Below are 6,031 nucleotides of genomic sequence, written 5' to 3'. Positions count from 1 at the left end.
TAAAATAATTGAATAATCATTTTAATTGTTGAATTGATCTTAAATGTTACTAATTGAAATTGGTTTAATTATTGGTAAATAAATATAAAAATCGTAGTTCGTGAGAAATGTTAAATGATATGTAAATTCTGATTAATTAATAGATCGATAAGATCGTGCACTGAACATGGATTTTGTATTGCAAGAGATTGTGACATCAATGGTTACATTGTAATACAAAGTTACTTATTTTTAAAATTAATTTACTTTGTTTTAACGTAAAACTTATCAAATCCAATATCAACATTTAGCAAAATTTCGAATTAAATAGTTGAGCAAGATAGAGGACATGAATTTACTTCGGATTGATTATTATCAATGAAAAATAACGTATTAATTGCATTGTTGGTTGAAATTACTGATCAGATAAGAATGATCTATCTGAAATGAATATGTAAAATTCACACTGATTTAGCGCAAAAATCATCTTCTATAGATAAGGATTATCAACGAGGTTATATAGATATTTAGAACAATTATTGTGTGTATTGAAATTTTCGTAATAAGGATTTTTTTTTTTTTTTTTTTTTTTTTACTGTCTTTAGCTTCGTTATCTCTGTTTGCACATTATTTTTCTTACTTTTAAGCGCCATTTTTTTCTCTAAAATAATAAATCCACTATAAATTATAGTTTTATGGTTCTGGTACATTAGAATGTTGTATTTAAACATATTTTTTACACTCCATCAATAGTCCATAGATTTTGTCTTTTCTCATTTTAAGTAATACCATCGCGACAACGTATCTTTGTACTTATCAACTTTAGACTGACGTAACATAAATAAGAGAAGTAGAGAGAGAGAGAGAGAGAGATATTATGATGATGATGTGCTTTAGAACTTGTATTATTAACAGAGAGTCATATTTGGGATGATATTGATTACTTCAATGATACTTGTAGAATTTTTGATAAAAGAGAAAACGTAGTCGGGAAAATATTCTGCCTCTGAAAAAGTAATCTGGCATACGCGAATGAATCATTATTATAATGCGCAATTCATAATAATAAGTTGAGCCAATCGAGCACTATAATAATTGCAAAATGCATTACGTCCGTTAGCGGGGAAATACCTAGATTGACATTGACACTCGTTCATTGCTTATTTGCATATTGAAAAGTCAGATTCATATACGACTTCTTAAAGAAAGAAATTACAATGAATGAATGAATTTTTTTTTTTTGCTTCGAATGCGATGTGTGATTAAAAAATCGATTATTATGCATATGAAATTTTTAAAATATCTTCCAATCAGTTATATGTAATTGAATTGTTACTAACGACTGACGATACTGACGACGGTTTATAAAAATCTTATTATCATAAACAATAACATTGATTGTCGATGATGCTTTTCTAGTCGAATAGTGGTATTCACTCGAATAACGTGAAAGCTTTTTCGTGCTATTAACAGTTAAATTTTGTAATATAATATTATCATTTGTATTGTGGATATTAATAGGGCAAATAAATGTTACATCAACAGCCCGACCTTTGACTCATACAAATTTACAAGACAATCAAGTGTGCGCTTGTTTTTTCCGTCTTAATTCGTCAAACAAGAGGGATCCCATTCATTACGGAGTATTGACGATGGAATAAGATCAAACAGAAACAAAATGTCTTGAGTATGATAATATAAAGACGTTTAAAAATGTCAATTCTTATAAATGAGTTTATTCGTAAGCTCCAATTATGTCGCTCGACATTATATTTTAATAATGTTTAATAGTGTTTGACAATATTTCTCTATATTATTGTTATTATGGTAACCTTACTAACCTTACTATATATAATACTGTATAGTGGACGAATTGCGAGAAATTAAAAATACTGACCAGATCCAGTAAACTCTATATTGAATTGTCAATTGCTGGTGCAACGCCAAGACAATCCTTACCGGACGACGAAACATTATCGCGTAAGAGCCAATGCTTATCCTTCTCCGTCGTAGATGTAAGCCAAAGAATCCATCGTTAAAGAGATTCATCGGTATCGAGCTTTATCCCCCTTATCCGGCGGTACTCAATATCCTCTCCCCCATCACCCACCCCGGCGAGCTCGCAATTACGCCGTTGAATACCCGACCAGGGTCACGATCCAATTTCCCGCCGTCATCCGCACGTCGGCAGATTCATTCGTGATCGAACTCCTGTCCGCCGAGGCTGGATTCCGTAAGGTCCGATGGCGGACGACGATTAATAAAATTAGTGGGGATACATTGGACGCGGATCAATGTACTTGGAACATTATGGTGTTTATGAATATCTAAACCCTACGAATATTCTATTAGCATATGCACTTCTTTTAGAGATGTTATTTTTCACTAAATTTCTTATCTATATGTAATATATATATATATATATATATATATATATATATATATATATATATATATTACATGCGTGCGTGCGTGCGTGTGTATATGTATATGTATATTGCTAATGAGCCAAAGTTCTTTGGAATTCAAAAATCAAGCGCTCGATTAGGGGCCAATTAGCCGACGCGTTACTAAGGCAAATGAAACATATCGTCGAATTTTGTTCGAAATACTTGTCTTTGCATTGTCTATGTGCGATAAACGTTAATACGTTTCATAAATACAAAAACACAAGGCTGAAGTCACGTATCGATGCAATTACTATAAAATGAACGAGAAAAAGAAGCGTAGCTAAAGCTTTATATTTATGTAAAATATTATTCTATATTATTGATTGATTTTAATATAAATAGAATATATTAACTGTATAATATACTATCTTTTCTTCTTATTTTTTTTTTTTTTTTTTTTTTTTTTTTTTTTTTTTTATTAGCTTACGGGCGTTAAATATTGGTCGTAAAATCTTGCATTAAAATACTCGTGGCAAAAATACTTAATAGAGTATTCGCTAGAGATATTATAATTATGAATAAATAAATCTATTTAATATTGAAAATGTAAAATGTGTATTTATGTATTTATGCATGTAAATGACAAAGTGTCGGTAATAATTTGGTAAGAAATAAGCGCTGACGTTCTTATGATTTGTTATTTAAAATGCCTTTATTGTACTTTAAATTTCAATTGTACGCCATTGTGATTAGTGTCTTAATATATTTATCATCAAAATACCATTATTATCTGTTAAATTTAATCAGCAAAGATTAATTTGTATTCGCAAAACAATATGTAATTCATACATTTGAAAAATTGATATATCACCTAAGTTACAAAAGCGTTTTCCCTCGAGCACATGTTACATACAATGCATGACTTCAATGAAATGAGCCATTGTTAAATTAAGCAAAATATGTAGAATTAAATGAATTACATACGGGCAGTCTTACTCACTTAAACCAATCGTCTCTTTTCCATAGAGTTTAATTAATGAGGGGGGGGGGGAAGGGAGGAGAGGTCGAGATAGAAAATGAAGGGTAAGCGAAATTGATATTAATACGTGTATATTTAGTAGTATAAAATTTTGTCTTTTAACTCGAACAAAATTAATTCTCATTATTAATCCTTTTCTCTCTCTCTCTCTCTCTCTCTCTCTCTCCCCTTCTCTCTGTAATAAAGGTTTTATCTTTCGAAAATTCTTAATAAATAGTAACGTGTAATTATTATCTTCTGTACGTTATATTCTGTACGTTAATAGTTGTGTAAACATTGTAAATCTAATGTGAGCTAATGATTTATTGTGATTTATGCATACAACACATTAATCAGAAATTAAATTTTTAATTATAAAACAAAGCGTGTGAATAATTCCAGCGAAATGTAAAAAGTAACAAATATCGGCTAAATAGAACTGATTGTAGATTAATTTTATATAATATATTGCAGCCGATTATATATTTTGAGCATTTATTAAAATAATATTAATATCACAATGTGATTAATTGTATATTTCATAATGGTTACGAAGGTCTAAGTTAAAAAAATGTTGCAAAGATTGTCTAACCCTAATTCCCTAGAAGGATGGAATGGGGTCAAATACGTAAGTTTTCCCCCTTGCAATACAATTCATTTGCTAACTTAAAATACCGATCCAAGATGTTATTTTTTTTATTTTTTTTATTTTTTTTTTTTTATTTTTTATAAAATAATTGAAAAGGCCGAATATTTTTAACTCTATAAATAACAACCTTTCACCCAACAAATATAATTAATCTATTTATATCAAGAATTGCGCGCGATTCATTGCCAAATACTTATAATTTTTCACTTTTACATTCAATTGATTAATCCTCCTTACTCAATTGTGAAAATTAGTAAGTAAATTTAATTTGAACCTACATTAGCTCTCATATAATACAATTGATTGTTATTGAAGATCGTTGTAGATATAATGGCATTCGTTACGTATATGAAAAAAGAGATAATCAAACTTGCACTAATGAAAATCATTATCAACCATATTTTTCTTAAGTAAATAATCCACGGATAAAGTAGTGTTCTATAAATAAATACTTTACCATCTAAAATAAGAGTAAAAAAATGTGACGTTTGCAACAATTATTAAGCATCGCGATTATTGAATTCTTGAAAGATCTGTCGATTTATATATTAAAGAAAACAAATTAAGAAAAATTTAAGGAAGATGCATGAAATGTGTAAATCGTGTTTAGTGATTATTGATAGCTAAATGAAATATAATTGAAATAATTAAGGAAGTTTATGGACTTAATAAACTATTATTATATGAAACATACATAGCAATAAGCTGTGAGGCTATTAAGAAGAGCATAATTTAAAGTGTAATTTATTAATAAAAAGCAATTATAATTTATTTATTAATGCATATGCGTATATATTAAATTTGTAGAATGTAATTTTATAAAGCATAATTAATTTATTAATTCACATTACTCGAAATAGCACTTTAATTCATTTAATTAATTGTCTTATTGAAAAGTAGATCTAAGCTCATAATATTTTCATTTTATTTTGCAATTGAACAGCAAACATTACATCGGTTTACATAGTTATATAGAAAGAATTGTATGACCTCGGAGATTATAATATTAAAATATTATACTCCTATTAATCGGGCAAGTATAAGGTCTTTTTAATTTTTTTTTTATTCAGCTAGTCTTAATTAAATGTAACTACTCTATAATCACAATGGAAATCTTAACTTTTCACTTAATAACATACTATTGTACTATACAATAATGAACCACTGTAAATGTCATTTAATATTTGTCTATGCATATATATATATATATATATATATATATATATGTATATACCTACGATTATAAATTTTGGTTTACTTATGTCATAAATTAATTCTTAAAGGTGTAAGGAAATAATTTTCAGTCTAACGAATTACACTTGTAGATATTACGCGTAATTACATAAACAGTCTTTACAATTAGTAATCGACCTAACAATTTTACCTCTAAAGATGATAAAAAGCAATTGAAAGCGTGATTGAAAGCATAATTGAAAACAACTTTATCAGCTTAGCTGCAACTACGCGGTATTTAAAGGGATCGAAGCTTTCGTAAATGAGACTTTTCACGCGTAGATACAGAATTTTCCAACTGTTTCAGTGCTCTCGAGTAAGACAAAATTTGTGTCAAAATAAAAAACGAAATATCCCCCGTTGGGTGAAGGACAACCACCGACCTTCTCAGTCAGTCTATCTTTGGAAAAAGTGAAAGCAGTCCGAAGCTCTAATGTCGACGGAACAAAACGACGAAGATTTCGCGGAAGTGTAAACAAAGGCTGCCTTTGGAGACGGCAAATCGCTTTCGCGGAAAGCCCGGAAAGCCACGTCGGACTCGATGGTGATGGCACGTTGGCGGTGGTGGAGGAAGAGGAGGAGGAGAAGGATGAGGAGGAGGAATAGGAGGAGGAGGAGGAGAGCGTTGGCCCCGGGGGTGGGGACGGATGATTGGTTGGTGTATGTGTATGTGCGTGTGTGGGTGGGTGTGTGCGCGCGCGCGCGCGCGCGCGTTTGTGTGTGTGTGTTGGGGAGAGGGTATGGGGCATGGGGTATCGGAGG

This window comes from Ceratosolen solmsi, unplaced genomic scaffold (genome assembly GCF_000503995.2).
Source record: "Ceratosolen solmsi marchali unplaced genomic scaffold, CerSol_1.0 scaffold28, whole genome shotgun sequence".
Classification (NCBI taxonomy): domain Eukaryota; kingdom Metazoa; phylum Arthropoda; class Insecta; order Hymenoptera; family Agaonidae; genus Ceratosolen; species Ceratosolen solmsi.
The sequence above is the reverse complement of the archived record's forward strand: the minus strand, read 5'-3'. Positions refer to the sequence as shown.